General features: G+C 37.1%; 1 gene segment (V, D, J or C); it reads left to right on the forward strand.

The window, feature by feature from the left end:
• LOC141291420 (Ig lambda chain C region-like) overlaps window positions 1–16,139 on the forward strand; it is a 182,257-nt gene that overhangs the window by 110,743 nt on the left and 55,375 nt on the right.

Here is a 16,139-nt window from a genome sequence, read left to right on the forward strand (position 1 = left end):
GCCTGAAATGTCAGAAAACGGCGTTTCAGCACATAACAAACTTGGTTCAGGCAATTCAAGCTGAAACTCGGTCCAATATTAAAATTGCAGTCTGTGCATGAATAAAACCTATTTTGCAACACAGAGAAACATATCTGAAGGTGTTAGAAGTGTTTTGCATGATTTTTGAAGTTAGAGCCTGAAATGTCAGAAAACGGCGTTTCAGCACATAACAAAGTTGGTTCAGGCAATTCAAGCTGAAACTCGGTCCAAAATTAAAATTGCAGTCTGTGCATGAATAAAACCTATTTTGCAACACAGAGAAACATATCTGAAGGTGTTAGAAGTGTTTTGCATGATTTTTGAAGTTAGAGCCTGAAATGTCAGAAAACAGCTTTTCAGCACATAACAAACTTGGTTCTGGCAATGCAGGCTGAAAATCGGTCCAAAATAAAAATTGCAGTCTGTGCATGAATACAACCTATTTTGCAACACAGAGAAACATATCTGAAGGTGTTAGAAGTGTTTTGCATGATTTTTGAAGTTAGAGCCTGAAATGTCAGAAAACAGCGTTTCAGCGCAGAACAAACTTGGTTCAGGCAATTCAAGCTGAAACTCGGTCCAATATTAAAATTGCAGTCTGTGCATGAATAAAACCTATTTTGCAACACAGAGAAACATATCTGAAGGTGTTAGAAGTGTTTTGCATGATTTTTGAAGTTAGAGCCTGAAATGTCAGAAAACAGCGTTTCAGCGCAGAACAAACTTGGTTCAGGCAATTCAAGCTGAAACTCGGTCCAAAATAAAAATTGCAGTCTGTGCATGAATAAAACCTATTTTGCAACACAGAGAAACATATCTGAAGGTGTTAGAAGTGTTTTGCATGATTTTTGTAGTTAGAGCCTGAAATGTCAGAAAACAGCGTTTCAGCACATAACAAACTTGGTTCTGGCAATGCAGGCTGAAACTCGGTCCAAAATTAAAATTGCAGTCTGTGCATGAATAAAACCTATTTTGCAACACAGAGAAACATATCTGAAGGTGTTAGAAGTGTTTTGCATGATTTTTGAAGTTAGAGCCTGAAATGTCAGAAAACAGCGTTTCAGTGCAGAACAAACTTGGTTCAGGCAATTCAAGCTGAAACTCGGTCCAATATTAAAATTGCAGACTGTGCATGAATAAAACCTATTTTGCAACACAGAGAAACATATCTGAAGGTGTTAGAAGTGTTTTGCATGATTTTTGAAGTTAGAGCCTGAAATGTCAGAAAACGGCGTTTCAGCACATAACAAACTTGGTTCAGGCAATTCAAGCTGAAACTCGGTCCAATATTAAAATTGCAGTCTGTGCATGAATAAAACCTATTTTGCAACACAGAGAAACATATCTGAAGGTGTTAGAAGTGTTTTGCATGATTTTTGAAGTTAGAGCCTGAAATGTCAGAAAACAGCGTTTCAGCACATAACAAACTTGATTCTGGCAATGCAGGCTGAAACTCGGTCCAAAATTAAAATTGCAGTCTGTGCATGAATAAAACCTATTTTGCAACACAGAGAAACATATCTGAAGGTTTTAGAAGTGTTTTGCATGATTTTTGAAGTTAGAGCCTGAAATGTCAGAAAACGGCGTTTCAGCACATAACAAACTTGGTTCAGGCAATTCAAGCTGAAACTCTGTCCAAAATAAAAATTGCAGTCTGTGCATGAATAAAACCTATTTTGCAACACAGAGAAACATATCTGAAGGTGTTAGAAGTGTTTTGCATGATTTTTGAAGTTAGAGCCTGAAATGTCAGAAAACGGCGTTTCAGCACATAACAAAGTTGGTTCAGGCAATTCAAGCTGAAACTCGGTCCAAAATTAAAATTGCAGTCTGTGCATGAATAAAACCTATTTTGCAACACAGAGAAACATATCTGAAGGTGTTAGAAGTGTTTTGCATGATTTTTGAAGTTAGAGCCTGAAATGTCAGAAAACAGCTTTTCAGCGCAGAACAAACTTGGTTCAGGCAATTCAAGCTGAAACTCGGTCCAAAATTAAAATTGCAGTCTGTGCATGAATAAAACCTATTTTGCAACACAGAGAAACATATCTGAAGGTGTTAGAAGTGTTTTGCATGATTTTTGAAGTTAGAGCCTGAAATGTCAGAAAACAGCGTTTCAGTGCAGAACAAACTTGGTTCAGGCAATTCAAGCTGAAACTCGCTCCAATATTAAAATTGCAGACTGTGCATGAATAAAACCTATTTTGCAACACAGAGAAACATATCTGAAGGTGTTAGAAGTGTTTTGCATGATTTTTGTAGTTAGAGCCTGAAATGTCAGAAAACGGCGTTTCAGCACATAACAAACTTGGTTCAGGCAATGCAAGCTGAAACTCGGCCCAAAATTAAAATTGCAGTCTGTGCATGAATAAAACCTATTTTGCAACACAGAGAAACATATCTGAAGGTGTTAGAAGTGTTTTGCATGATTTTTGAAGTTAGAGCCTGAAATGTCAGAAAACAGCGTTTCAGCACATAACAAACTTGATTCTGGCAATGCAGGCTGAAACTCGGTCCAAAATTAAAATTGCAGTCTGTGCATGAATAAAACCTATTTTGCAACACAGAGAAACATATCTGAAGGTGTTAGAAGTGTTTTGCATGATTTTTGAAGTTAGAGCCTGAAATGTCAGAAAACGGCGTTTCAGCACATAACAAACTTGGTTCAGGCAATTCAAGCTGAAACTCTGTCCAAAATAAAAATTGCAGTCTGTGCATGAATAAAACCTATTTTGCAACACAGAGAAACATATCTGAAGGTGTTAGAAGTGTTTTGCATGATTTTTGAAGTTAGAGCCTGAAATGTCAGAAAACGGCGTTTCAGCACATAACAAAGTTGGTTCAGGCAATTCAAGCTGAAACTCGGTCCAAAATTAAAATTGCAGTCTGTGCATGAATAAAACCTATTTTGCAACACAGAGAAACATATCTGAAGGTGTTAGAAGTGTTTTGCATGATTTTTGAAGTTAGAGCCTGAAATGTCAGAAAACGGCGTTTCAGCACATAACAAACTTGGTTCAGGCAATTCAAGCTGAAACTCGGTCCAATATTAAAATTGCAGTCTGTGCATGAATAAAACCTATTTTGCAACACAGAGAAACATATCTGAAGGTGTTAGAAGTGTTTTGCATGATTTTTGAAGTTAGAGCCTGAAATGTCAGAAAACAGCGTTTCAGCGCAGAACAAACTTGGTTCAGGCAATTCAAGCTGAAACTCGGTCCAAAATAAAAATTGCAGTCTGTGCATGAATAAAACCTATTTTGCAACACAGAGAAACATATCTGAAGGTGTTAGAAGTGTTTTGCATGATTTTTGTAGTTAGAGCCTGAAATGTCAGAAAACAGCGTTTCAGCACATAACAAACTTGGTTCTGGCAATGCAGGCTGAAACTCGGTCCAAAATTAAAATTGCAGTCTGTGCATGAATAAAACCTATTTTGCAACACAGAGAAACATATCTGAAGGTGTTAGAAGTGTTTTGCATGATTTTTGAAGTTAGAGCCTGAAATGTCAGAAAACAGCGTTTCAGTGCAGAACAAACTTGGTTCAGGCAATTCAAGCTGAAACTCGGTCCAATATTAAAATTGCAGACTGTGCATGAATAAAACCTATTTTGCAACACAGAGAAACATATCTGAAGGTGTTAGAAGTGTTTTGCATGATTTTTGAAGTTAGAGCCTGAAATGTCAGAAAACGGCGTTTCAGCACATAACAAACTTGGTTCAGGCAATTCAAGCTGAAACTCGGTCCAATATTAAAATTGCAGTCTGTGCATGAATAAAACCTATTTTGCAACACAGAGAAACATATCTGAAGGTGTTAGAAGTGTTTTGCATGATTTTTGAAGTTAGAGCCTGAAATGTCAGAAAACAGCGTTTCAGCACATAACAAACTTGATTCTGGCAATGCAGGCTGAAACTCGGTCCAAAATTAAAATTGCAGTCTGTGCATGAATAAAACCTATTTTGCAGCACAGAGAAACATATCTGAAGGTGTTAGAAGTGTTTTGCATGATTTTTGAAGTTAGAGCCTGAAATGTCAGAAAACGGCGTTTCAGCACATAACAAACTTGGTTCAGGCAATTCAAGCTGAAACTCTGTCCAAAATAAAAATTGCAGTCTGTGCATGAATAAAACCTATTTTGCAACACAGAGAAACATATCTGAAGGTGTTAGAAGTGTTTTGCATGATTTTTGAAGTTAGAGCCTGAAATGTCAGAAAACAGCGTTTCAGCGCAGAACAAACTTGGTTCAGGCAATTCAAGCTGAAACTCGGTCCAAAATTAAAATTGCAGTCTGTGCATGAATAAAACCTATTTTGCAACACAGAGAAACATATCTGAAGGTGTTAGAAGTGTTTTGCATGATTTTTGAAGTTAGAGCCTGAAATGTCAGAAAACAGCGTTTCAGCGCAGAACAAACTTGGTTCAGGCAATTCAAGCTGAAACTCGGTCCAAAATTAAAATTGCAGTCTGTGCATGAATAAAACCTATTTTGCAACACAGAGAAACATATCTGAAGGTGTTAGAAGTGTTTTGCATGATTTTTGAAGTTAGAGCCTGAAATGTCAGAAAACAGCGTTTCAGCGCAGAACAAACTTGGTTCAGGCAATTCAAGCTGAAACTCGGTCCAATATTAAAATTGCAGACTGTGCATGAATAAAACCTATTTTGCAACACAGAGAAACATATCTGAAGGTGTTAGAAGTGTTTTGCATGATTTTTGAAGTTAGAGCCTGAAATGTCAGAAAACGGCGTTTCAGCACATAACAAACTTGGTTCAGGCAATTCAAGCTGAAACTCGGTCCAATATTAAAATTGCAGTCTGTGCATGAATAAAACCTATTTTGCAACACAGAGAAACATATCTGAAGGTGTTAGAAGTGTTTTGCATGATTTTTGAAGTTAGAGCCTGAAATGTCAGAAAACAGCTTTTCAGCACATAACAAACTTGGTTCTGGCAATGCAGGCTGAAAATCGGTCCAAAATTAAAATTGCAGTCTGTGCATGAATAAAACCTATTTTGCAACACAGAGAAACATATCTGAAGGTGTTAGAAGTGTTTTGCATGATTTTTGAAGTTAGAGCCTGAAATGTCAGAAAACGGCGTTTCAGCACATAACAAAGTTGGTTCAGGCAATTCAAGCTGAAACTCGGTCCAAAATTAAAATTGCAGTCTGTGCATGAATAAAACCTATTTTGCAACACAGAGAAACATATCTGAAGGTGTTAGAAGTGTTTTGCATGATTTTTGAAGTTAGAGCCTGAAATGTCAGAAAACAGCTTTTCAGCACATAACAAACTTGGTTCTGGCAATGCAGGCTGAAAATCGGTCCAAAATTAAAATTGCAGTCTGTGCATGAATAAAACCTATTTTGCAACACAGAGAAACATATCTGAAGGTGTTAGAAGTGTTTTGCATGATTTTTGAAGTTAGAGCCTGAAATGTCAGAAAACAGCGTTTCAGCGCAGAACAAACTTGGTTCAGGCAATTCAAGCTGAAACTCGGTCCAAAATTAAAATTGCAGTCTGTGCATGAATAAAACCTATTTTGCAACACAGAGAAACATATCTGAAGGTGTTAGAAGTGTTTTGCATGATTTTTGAAGTTAGAGCCTGAAATGTCAGAAAACAGCGTTTCAGTGCAGAACAAACTTGGTTCAGGCAATTCAAGCTGAAACTCGCTCCAATATTAAAATTGCAGACTGTGCATGAATAAAACCTATTTTGCAACACAGAGAAACATATCTGAAGGTGTTAGAAGTGTTTTGCATGATTTTTGAAGTTAGAGCCTGAAATGTCAGAAAACGGCGTTTCAGCACATAACAAACTTGGTTCAGGCAATTCAAGCTGAAACTCGGTCCAATATTAAAATTGCAGTCTGTGCATGAATAAAACCTATTTTGCAACACAGAGAAACATATCTGAAGGTGTTAGAAGTGTTTTGCATGATTTTTGAAGTTAGAGCCTGAAATGTCAGAAAACGGCGTTTCAGCACATAACAAAGTTGGTTCAGGCAATTCAAGCTGAAACTCGGTCCAAAATTAAAATTGCAGTCTGTGCATGAATAAAACCTATTTTGCAACACAGAGAAACATATCTGAAGGTGTTAGAAGTGTTTTGCATGATTTTTGAAGTTAGAGCCTGAAATGTCAGAAAACAGCTTTTCAGCACATAACAAACTTGGTTCTGGCAATGCAGGCTGAAAATCGGTCCAAAATTAAAATTGCAGTCTGTGCATGAATAAAACCTATTTTGCAACACAGAGAAACATATCTGAAGGTGTTAGAAGTGTTTTGCATGATTTTTGAAGTTAGAGCCTGAAATGTCAGAAAACAGCGTTTCAGCGCAGAACAAACTTGGTTCAGGCAATTCAAGCTGAAACTCGGTCCAAAATAAAAATTGCAGTCTGTGCATGAATACAACCTATTTTGCAACACAGAGAAACATATCTGAAGGTGTTAGAAGTGTTTTGCATGATTTTTGAAGTTAGAGCCTGAAATGTCAGAAAACAGCGTTTCAGCACATAACAAACTTGATTCTGGCAATGCAGGCTGAAACTCGGTCCAAAATTAAAATTGCAGTCTGTGCATGAATAAAACCTATTTTGCAACACAGAGAAACATATCTGAAGGTGTTAGTAGTGTTTTGCATGATTTTTGAAGTTAGAGCCTGAAATGTCAGAAAACGGCGTTTCAGCACATAACAAACTTGGTTCAGGCAATGCAGGCTGAAACTCGGTCCAAAATTAAAATTGCAGTCTGTGCATGAATAAAACCTATTTTGCAACACAGAGAAACATATCTGAAGGTGTTAGAAGTGTTTTGCATGATTTTTGAAGTTAGAGCCTGAAATGTCAGAAAACAGCGTTTCAGCGCAGAACAAACTTGGTTCAGGCAATTCAAGCTGAAACTCGGTCCAAAATAAAAATTGCAGTCTGTGCATGAATAAAACCTATTTTGCAACACAGAGAAACATATCTGAAGGTGTTAGAAGTGTTTTGCATGATTTTTGTAGTTAGAGCCTGAAATGTCAGAAAACGGCGTTTCAGCACATAACAAACTTGGTTCAGGCAATGCAAGCTGAAACTCGGCCCAAAATTAAAATTGCAGTCTGTGCATGAATAAAACCTATTTTGCAACACAGAGAAACATATCTGAAGGTGTTAGAAGTGTTTTGCATGATTTTTGAAGTTAGAGCCTGAAATGTCAGAAAACAGCGTTTCAGCACATAACAAACTTGATTCTGGCAATGCAGGCTGAAACTCGGTCCAAAATTAAAATTGCAGTCTGTGCATGAATAAAACCTATTTTGCAACACAGAGAAACATATCTGAAGGTGTTAGAAGTGTTTTGCATGATTTTTGAAGTTAGAGCCTGAAATGTCAGAAAACGGCGTTTCAGCACATAACAAACTTGGTTCAGGCAATTCAAGCTGAAACTCTGTCCAAAATAAAAATTGCAGTCTGTGCATGAATAAAACCTATTTTGCAACACAGAGAAACATATCTGAAGGTGTTAGAAGTGTTTTGCATGATTTTTGAAGTTAGAGCCTGAAATGTCAGAAAACGGCGTTTCAGCACATAACAAAGTTGGTTCAGGCAATTCAAGCTGAAACTCGGTCCAAAATTAAAATTGCAGTCTGTGCATGAATAAAACCTATTTTGCAACACAGAGAAACATATCTGAAGGTGTTAGAAGTGTTTTGCATGATTTTTGAAGTTAGAGCCTGAAATGTCAGAAAACAGCGTTTCAGTGCTGAACAAACTTGGTTCAGGCAATTCAAGCTGAAACTCGGTCCAATATTAAAATTGCAGACTGTGCATGAATAAAACCTATTTTGCAACACAGAGAAACATATCTGAAGGTGTTAGAAGTGTTTTGCATGATTTTTGAAGTTAGAGCCTGAAATGTCAGAAACCGGCGTTTCAGCACATAACAAACTTGGTTCAGGCAATTCAAGCTGAAACTCGGTCCAATATTAAAATTGCAGTCTGTGCATGAATAAAACCTATTTTGCAACACAGAGAAACATATCTGAAGGTGTTAGAAGTGTTTTGCATGATTTTTGAAGTTAGAGCCTGAAATGTCAGAAAACGGCGTTTCAGCACATAACAAAGTTGGTTCAGGCAATTCAAGCTGAAACTCGGTCCAAAATTAAAATTGCAGTCTGTGCATGAATAAAACCTATTTTGCAACACAGAGAAACATATCTGAAGGTGTTAGAAGTGTTTTGCATGATTTTTGAAGTTAGAGCCTGAAATGTCAGAAAACAGCTTTTCAGCGCAGAACAAACTTGGTTCAGGCAATTCAAGCTGAAACTCGGTCCAAAATAAAAATTGCAGTCTGTGCATGAATACAACCTATTTTGCAACACAGAGAAACATATCTGAAGGTGTTAGAAGTGTTTTGCATGATTTTTGAAGTTAGAGCCTGAAATGTCAGAAAACGGCGTTTCAGCACATAACAAACTTGGTTCAGGCAATGCAGGCTGAAACTCGGTCCAAAATTAAAATTGCAGTCTGTGCATGAATAAAACCTATTTTGCAACACAGAGAAACATATCTGAAGGTGTTAGAAGTGTTTTGCATGATTTTTTAAGTTAGAGGCTGAAATGTCTGAAAACAGCGTTTCAGCGCAGAACAAACTTGATTCAGGCAATTCAAGCTGAAATTCGGTCCAATATTAAAATTGCAGTCTGTGCATGAATAAAACCTATTTTGCAACACAGAGAAACATATCTGAAGGTGTTAGAAGTGTTTTGCATGATTTTTGAAGTTAGAGCCTGAAATGTCAGAAAACGGCGTTTCAGCACATAACAAACTTGATTCTGGCAATGCAGGCTGAAACTCGGTCCAAAATTAAAATTGCAGTCTGTGCATGAATAAAACCTATTTTGCAACACAGAGAAACATATCTGAAGGTGTTAGAAGTGTTTTGCATGATTTTTGAAGTTAGAGCCTGAAATGTCAGAAAACAGCTTTTCAGCACATAACAAACTTGGTTCTGGCAATGCAGGCTGAAAATCGGTCCAAAATTAAAATTGCAGTCTGTGCATGAATAAAACCTATTTTGCAACACAGAGAAACATATCTGAAGGTGTTAGAAGTGTTTTGCATGATTTTTGAAGTTAGAGCCTGAAATGTCAGAAAACGGCGTTTCAGCACATAACAAACTTGGTTCAGGCAATGCAAGCTGAAACTCGGCCCAAAATTAAAATTGCAGTCTGTGCATGAATAAAACCTATTTTGCAACACAGAGAAACATATCTGAAGGTGTTAGAAGTGTTTTGCATGATTTTTGAAGTTAGAGCCTGAAATGTCAGAAAACGGCTGTTCAGCACATAACAAACTTGGTTCAGGCAATTCAAGCTGAAACTCGGTCCAATATTAAAATTGCAGTCTGTGCATGAATAAAACCTATTTTGCAACACAGAGAAACATATCTGAAGGTGTTAGAAGTGTTTTGCATGATTTTTGAAGTTAGAGCCTGAAATGTCAGAAAACAGCGTTTCAGCACATAACAAACTTGATTCTGGCAATGCAGTCTGAAACTCGGTCCAAAATTAAAATTGCAGTCTGTGCATGAATAAAACCTATTTTGCAACACAGAGAAACATATCTGAAGGTGTTAGAAGTGTTTTGCATGATTTTTGAAGTTAGAGCCTGAAATGTCAGAAAACAGCTTTTCAGCACATAACAAACTTGGTTCTGGCAATGCAGGCTGAAAATCGGTCCAAAATTAAAATTGCAGTCTGTGCATGAATAAAACCTATTTTGCAACACAGAGAAACATATCTGAAGGTGTTAGAAGTGTTTTGCATGATTTTTGAAGTTAGAGCCTGAAATGTCAGAAAACAGCGTTTCAGCGCAGAACAAACTTGGTTCAGGCAATTCAAGCTGAAACTCGGTCCAAAATATAAATTGCAGTCTGTGCATGAATAAAACCTATTTTGCAACACAGAGAAACATATCTGAAGGTGTTAGAAGTGTTTTGCATGATTTTTGAAGTTAGAGCCTGAAATGTCAGAAAACGGCGTTTCAGCACATAACAAACTTGGTTCAGGCAATTCAAGCTGAAACTCGGTCCAATATTAAAATTGCAGTCTGTGCATGAATAAAACCTATTTTGCAACACAGAGAAACATATCTGAAGGTGTTAGAAGTGTTTTGCATGATTTTTGAAGTTAGAGCCTTAAATGTCAGAAAACAGCTTTTCAGCACATAACAAACTTGGTTCTGGCAATGCAGGCTGAAAATCGGTCCAAAATTAAAATTGCAGTCTGTGCATGAATAAAACCTATTTTGCAACACAGAGAAACATATCTGAAGGTGTTAGAAGTGTTTTGCATGATTTTTGAAGTTAGAGCCTGAAATGTCAGAAAACAGCGTTTCAGCGCAGAACAAACTTGGTTCAGGCAATTCAAGCTGAAACTCGGTCCAAAATAAAAATTGCAGTCTGTGCATGAATACAACCTATTTTGCAACACAGAGAAACATATCTGAAGGTGTTAGAAGTGTTTTGCATGATTTTTGAAGTTAGAGCCTGAAATGTCAGAAAACAGCGTTTCAGCACATAACAAACTTGATTCTGGCAATGCAGGCTGAAACTCGGTCCAAAATTAAAATTGCAGTCTGTGCATCAATAAAACCTATTTTGCAACACAGAGAAACATATCTGAAGGTGTTAGAAGTGTTTTGCATGATTTTTGAAGTTAGAGCCTGAAATGTCAGAAAACGGCGTTTCAGCACATAACAAACTTGGTTCAGGCAATGCAGGCTGAAACTCGGTCCAAAATTAAAATTGCAGTCTGTGCATGAATAAAACCTATTTTGCAACACAGAGAAACATATCTGAAGGTGTTAGAAGTGTTTTGCATGATTTTTGAAGTTAGAGCCTGAAATGTCAGAAAACAGCGTTTCAGCGCAGAACAAACTTGGTTCAGGCAATTCAAGCTGAAACTCGGTCCAAAATAAAAATTGCAGTCTGTGCATGAATACAACCTATTTTGCAACACAGAGAAACATATCTGAAGGTGTTAGAAGTGTTTTGCATGATTTTTGAAGTTAGAGCCTGAAATGTCAGAAAACAGCGTTTCAGCACATAACAAACTTGATTCTGGCAATGCAGGCTGAAACTCGGTCCAAAATTAAAATTGCAGTCTGTGCATCAATAAAACCTATTTTGCAACACAGAGAAACATATCTGAAGATGTTAGAAGTGTTTTGCATGATTTTTGAAGTTAGAGCCTGAAATGTCAGAAAACGGCGTTTCAGCACATAACAAACTTGGTTCAGGCAATGCAGGCTGAAACTCGGTCCAAAATTAAAATTGCAGTCTGTGCATGAATAAAACCTATTTTGCAACACAGAGAAACATATCTGAAGGTGTTAGAAGTGTTTTGCATGATTTTTTAAGTTAGAGGCTGAAATGTCTGAAAACAGCGTTTCAGCGCAGAACAAACTTGGTTCAGGCAATTCAAGCTGAAACTCGGTCCAATATTAAAATTGCAGTCTGTGCATGAATAAAACCTATTTTGCAACACAGAGAAACATATCTGAAGGTGTTAGAAGTGTTTTGCATGATTTTTGAAGTTAGAGCCTGAAATGTCAGAAAACGGCGTTTCAGCACATAACAAACTTGATTCTGGCAATGCAGGCTGAAACTCGGTCCAAAATTAAAATTGCAGTCTGTGCATGAATAAAACCTATTTTGCAACACAGAGAAACATATCTGAAGGTGTTAGAAGTGTTTTGCATGATTTTTGAAGTTAGAGCCTGAAATGTCAGAAAACGGCGTTTCAGCACATAACAAACTTGGTTCAGGCAATTCAAGCTGAAACTCTGTCCAAAATAAAAATTGCAGTCTGTGCATGAATAAAACCTATTTTGCAACACAGAGAAACATATCTGAAGGTGTTAGAAGTGTTTTGCATGATTTTTGAAGTTAGAGCCTGAAATGTCAGAAAACGGCGTTTCAGCACATAACAAAGTTGGTTCAGGCAATTCAAGCTGAAACTCGGTCCAAAATTAAAATTGCAGTCTGTGCATGAATAAAACCTATTTTGCAACACAGAGAAACATATCTGAAGGTGTTAGAAGTGTTTTGCATGATTTTTGAAGTTAGAGCCTGAAATGTCAGAAAACAGCTTTTCAGCGCAGAACAAACTTGGTTCAGGCAATTCAAGCTGAAACTCGGTCCAAAATTAAAATTGCAGTCTGTGCATGAATAAAACCTATTTTGCAACACAGAGAAACATATCTGAAGGTGTTAGAAGTGTTTTGCATGATTTTTGAAGTTAGAGCCTGAAATGTCAGAAAACAGCGTTTCAGTGCAGAACAAACTTGGTTCAGGCAATTCAAGCTGAAACTCGGTCCAATATTAAAATTGCAGACTGTGCATGAATAAAACCTATTTTGCAACACAGAGAAACATATCTGAAGGTGTTAGAAGTGTTTTGCATGATTTTTGAAGTTAGAGCCTGAAATGTCAGAAACCGGCGTTTCAGCACATAACAAACTTGGTTCAGGCAATTCAAGCTGAAACTCGGTCCAATATTAAAATTGCAGTCTGTGCATGAATAAAACCTATTTTGCAACACAGAGAAACATATCTGAAGGTGTTAGAAGTGTTTTGCATGATTTTTGAAGTTAGAGCCTGAAATGTCAGAAAACGGCGTTTCAGCACATAACAAAGTTGGTTCAGGCAATTCAAGCTGAAACTCGGTCCAAAATTAAAATTGCAGTCTGTGCATGAATAAAACCTATTTTGCAACACAGAGAAACATATCTGAAGGTGTTAGAAGTGTTTTGCATGATTTTTGAAGTTAGAGCCTGAAATGTCAGAAAACAGCTTTTCAGCACATAACAAACTTGGTTCTGGCAATGCAGGCTGAAAATCGGTCCAAAATTAAAATTGCAGTCTGTGCATGAATAAAACCTATTTTGCAACACAGAGAAACATATCTGAAGGTGTTAGAAGTGTTTTGCATGATTTTTGAAGTTAGAGCCTGAAATGTCAGAAAACGGCGTTTCAGCACATAACAAACTTGGTTCAGGCAATTCAAGCTGAAACTCGGTCCAATATTAAAATTGCAGTCTGTGCATGAATAAAACCTATTTTGCAACACAGAGAAACATATCTGAAGGTGTTAGAAGTGTTTTGCATGATTTTTGAAGTTAGAGCCTGAAATGTCAGAAAACGGCGTTTCAGCACATAACAAAGTTGGTTCAGGCAATTCAAGCTGAAACTCGGTCCAAAATTAAAATTGCAGTCTGTGCATGAATAAAACCTATTTTGCAACACAGAGAAACATATCTGAAGGTGTTAGAAGTGTTTTGCATGATTTTTGAAGTTAGAGACTGAAATGTCAGAAAACAGCTTTTCAGCACATAACAAACTTGGTTCTGGCAATGCAGGCTGAAAATCGGTCCAAAATTAAAATTGCAGTCTGTGCATGAATAAAACCTATTTTGCAACACAGAGAAACATATCTGAAGGTGTTAGAAGTGTTTTGCATGATTTTTGAAGTTAGAGCCTGAAATGTCAGAAAACAGCGTTTCAGCACATAACAAACTTGATTCTGGCAATGCAGGCTGAAACTCGGTCCAAAATTAAAATTGCAGTCTGTGCATGAATAAAACCTATTTTGCAACACAGAGAAACATATCTGAAGGTGTTAGTAGTGTTTTGCATGATTTTTGAAGTTAGAGCCTGAAATGTCAGAAAACGGCGTTTCAGCACATAACAAACTTGGTTCAGGCAATGCAGGCTGAAACTCGGTCCAAAATTAAAATTGCAGTCTGTGCATGAATAAAACCTATTTTGCAACACAGAGAAACATATCTGAAGGTGTTAGAAGTGTTTTGCATGATTTTTTAAGTTAGAGGCTGAAATGTCTGAAAACAGCGTTTCAGCACATAACAAACTTGGTTCAGGCAATGCAAGCTGAAACTCGGCCCAAAATTAAAATTGCAGTCTGTGCATGAATAAAACCTATTTTGCAACACAGAGAAACATATCTGAAGGTGTTAGAAGTGTTTTGCATGATTTTTGAAGTTAGAGCCTGAAATGTCAGAAAACAGCGTTTCAGCACATAACAAACTTGATTCTGGCAATGCAGGCTGAAACTCGGTCCAAAATTAAAATTGCAGTCTGTGCATGAATAAAACCTATTTTGCAACACAGAGAAACATATCTGAAGGTGTTAGAAGTGTTTTGCATGATTTTTGAAGTTAGAGCCTGAAATGTCAGAAAACGGCGTTTCAGCACATAACAAACTTGGTTCAGGCAATTCAAGCTGAAACTCTGTCCAAAATAAAAATTGCAGTCTGTGCATGAATAAAACCTATTTTGCAACACAGAGAAACATATCTGAAGGTGTTAGAAGTGTTTTGCATGATTTTTGAAGTTAGAGCCTGAAATGTCAGAAAACGGCGTTTCAGCACATAACAAAGTTGGTTCAGGCAATTCAAGCTGAAACTCGGTCCAAAATTAAAATTGCAGTCTGTGCATGAATAAAACCTATTTTGCAACACAGAGAAACATATCTGAAGGTGTTAGAAGTGTTTTGCATGATTTTTGAAGTTAGAGCCTGAAATGTCAGAAAACAGCTTTTCAGCGCAGAACAAACTTGGTTCAGGCAATTCAAGCTGAAACTCGGTCCAAAATTAAAATTGCAGTCTGTGCATGAATAAAACCTATTTTGCAACACAGAGAAACATATCTGAAGGTGTTAGAAGTGTTTTGCATGATTTTTGAAGTTAGAGCCTGAAATGTCAGAAAACAGCGTTTCAGTGCTGAACAAACTTGGTTCAGGCAATTCAAGCTGAAACTCGGTCCAATATTAAAATTGCAGACTGTGCATGAATAAAACCTATTTTGCAACACAGAGAAACATATCTGAAGGTGTTAGAAGTGTTTTGCATGGTTTTTGAAGTTAGAGCCTGAAATGTCAGAAACCGGCGTTTCAGCACATAACAAACTTGGTTCAGGCAATTCAAGCTGAAACTCGGTCCAATATTAAAATTGCAGTCTGTGCATGAATAAAACCTATTTTGCAACACAGAGAAACATATCTGAAGGTGTTAGAAGTGTTTTGCATGATTTTTGAAGTTAGAGCCTGAAATGTCAGAAAACGGCGTTTCAGCACATAACAAAGTTGGTTCAGGCAATTCAAGCTGAAACTCGGTCCAAAATTAAAATTGCAGTCTGTGCATGAATAAAACCTATTTTGCAACACAGAGAAACATATCTGAAGGTGTTAGAAGTGTTTTGCATGATTTTTGAAGTTAGAGCCTGAAATGTCAGAAAACAGCTTTTCAGCACATAACAAACTTGGTTCTGGCAATGCAGGCTGAAAATCGGTCCAAAATTAAAATTGCAGTCTGTGCATGAATAAAACCTATTTTGCAACACAGAGAAACATATCTGAAGGTGTTAGAAGTGTTTTGCATGATTTTTGAAGTTAGAGCCTGAAATGTCAGAAAACGGCGTTTCAGCACATAACAAAGTTGGTTCAGGCAATTCAAGCTGAAACTCGGTCCAAAATTAAAATTGCAGTCTGTGCATGAATAAAACCTATTTTGCAACACAGAGAAACATATCTGAAGGTGTTAGAAGTGTTTTGCATGATTTTTGAAGTTAGAGCCTGAAATGTCAGAAAACAGCTTTTCAGCGCAGAACAAACTTGGTTCAGGCAATTCAAGCTGAAACTCGGTCCAAAATTAAAATTGCAGTCTGTGCATGAATAAAACCTATTTTGCAACACAGAGAAACATATCTGAAGGTGTTAGAAGTGTTTTGCATGATTTTTGAAGTTAGAGCCTGAAATGTCAGAAAACAGCGTTTCAGTGCTGAACAAACTTGGTTCAGGCAATTCAAGCTGAAACTCGGTCCAATATTAAAATTGCAGACTGTGCATGAATAAAACCTATTTTGCAACACAGAGAAACATATCTGAAGGTGTTAGAAGTGTTTTGCATGATTTTTGAAGTTAGAGCCTGAAATGTCAGAAACCGGCGTTTCAGCACATAACAAACTTGGTTCAGGCAATTCAAGCTGAAACTCGGTCCAATATTAAAATTGCAGTCTGTGCATGAATAAAACCTATTTTGCAACACA

Source organism: Garra rufa, chromosome 18 (assembly GCF_049309525.1).
Source record: "Garra rufa chromosome 18, GarRuf1.0, whole genome shotgun sequence".
In the NCBI taxonomy this organism is placed as follows: Eukaryota; Metazoa; Chordata; class Actinopteri; order Cypriniformes; family Cyprinidae; genus Garra; species Garra rufa.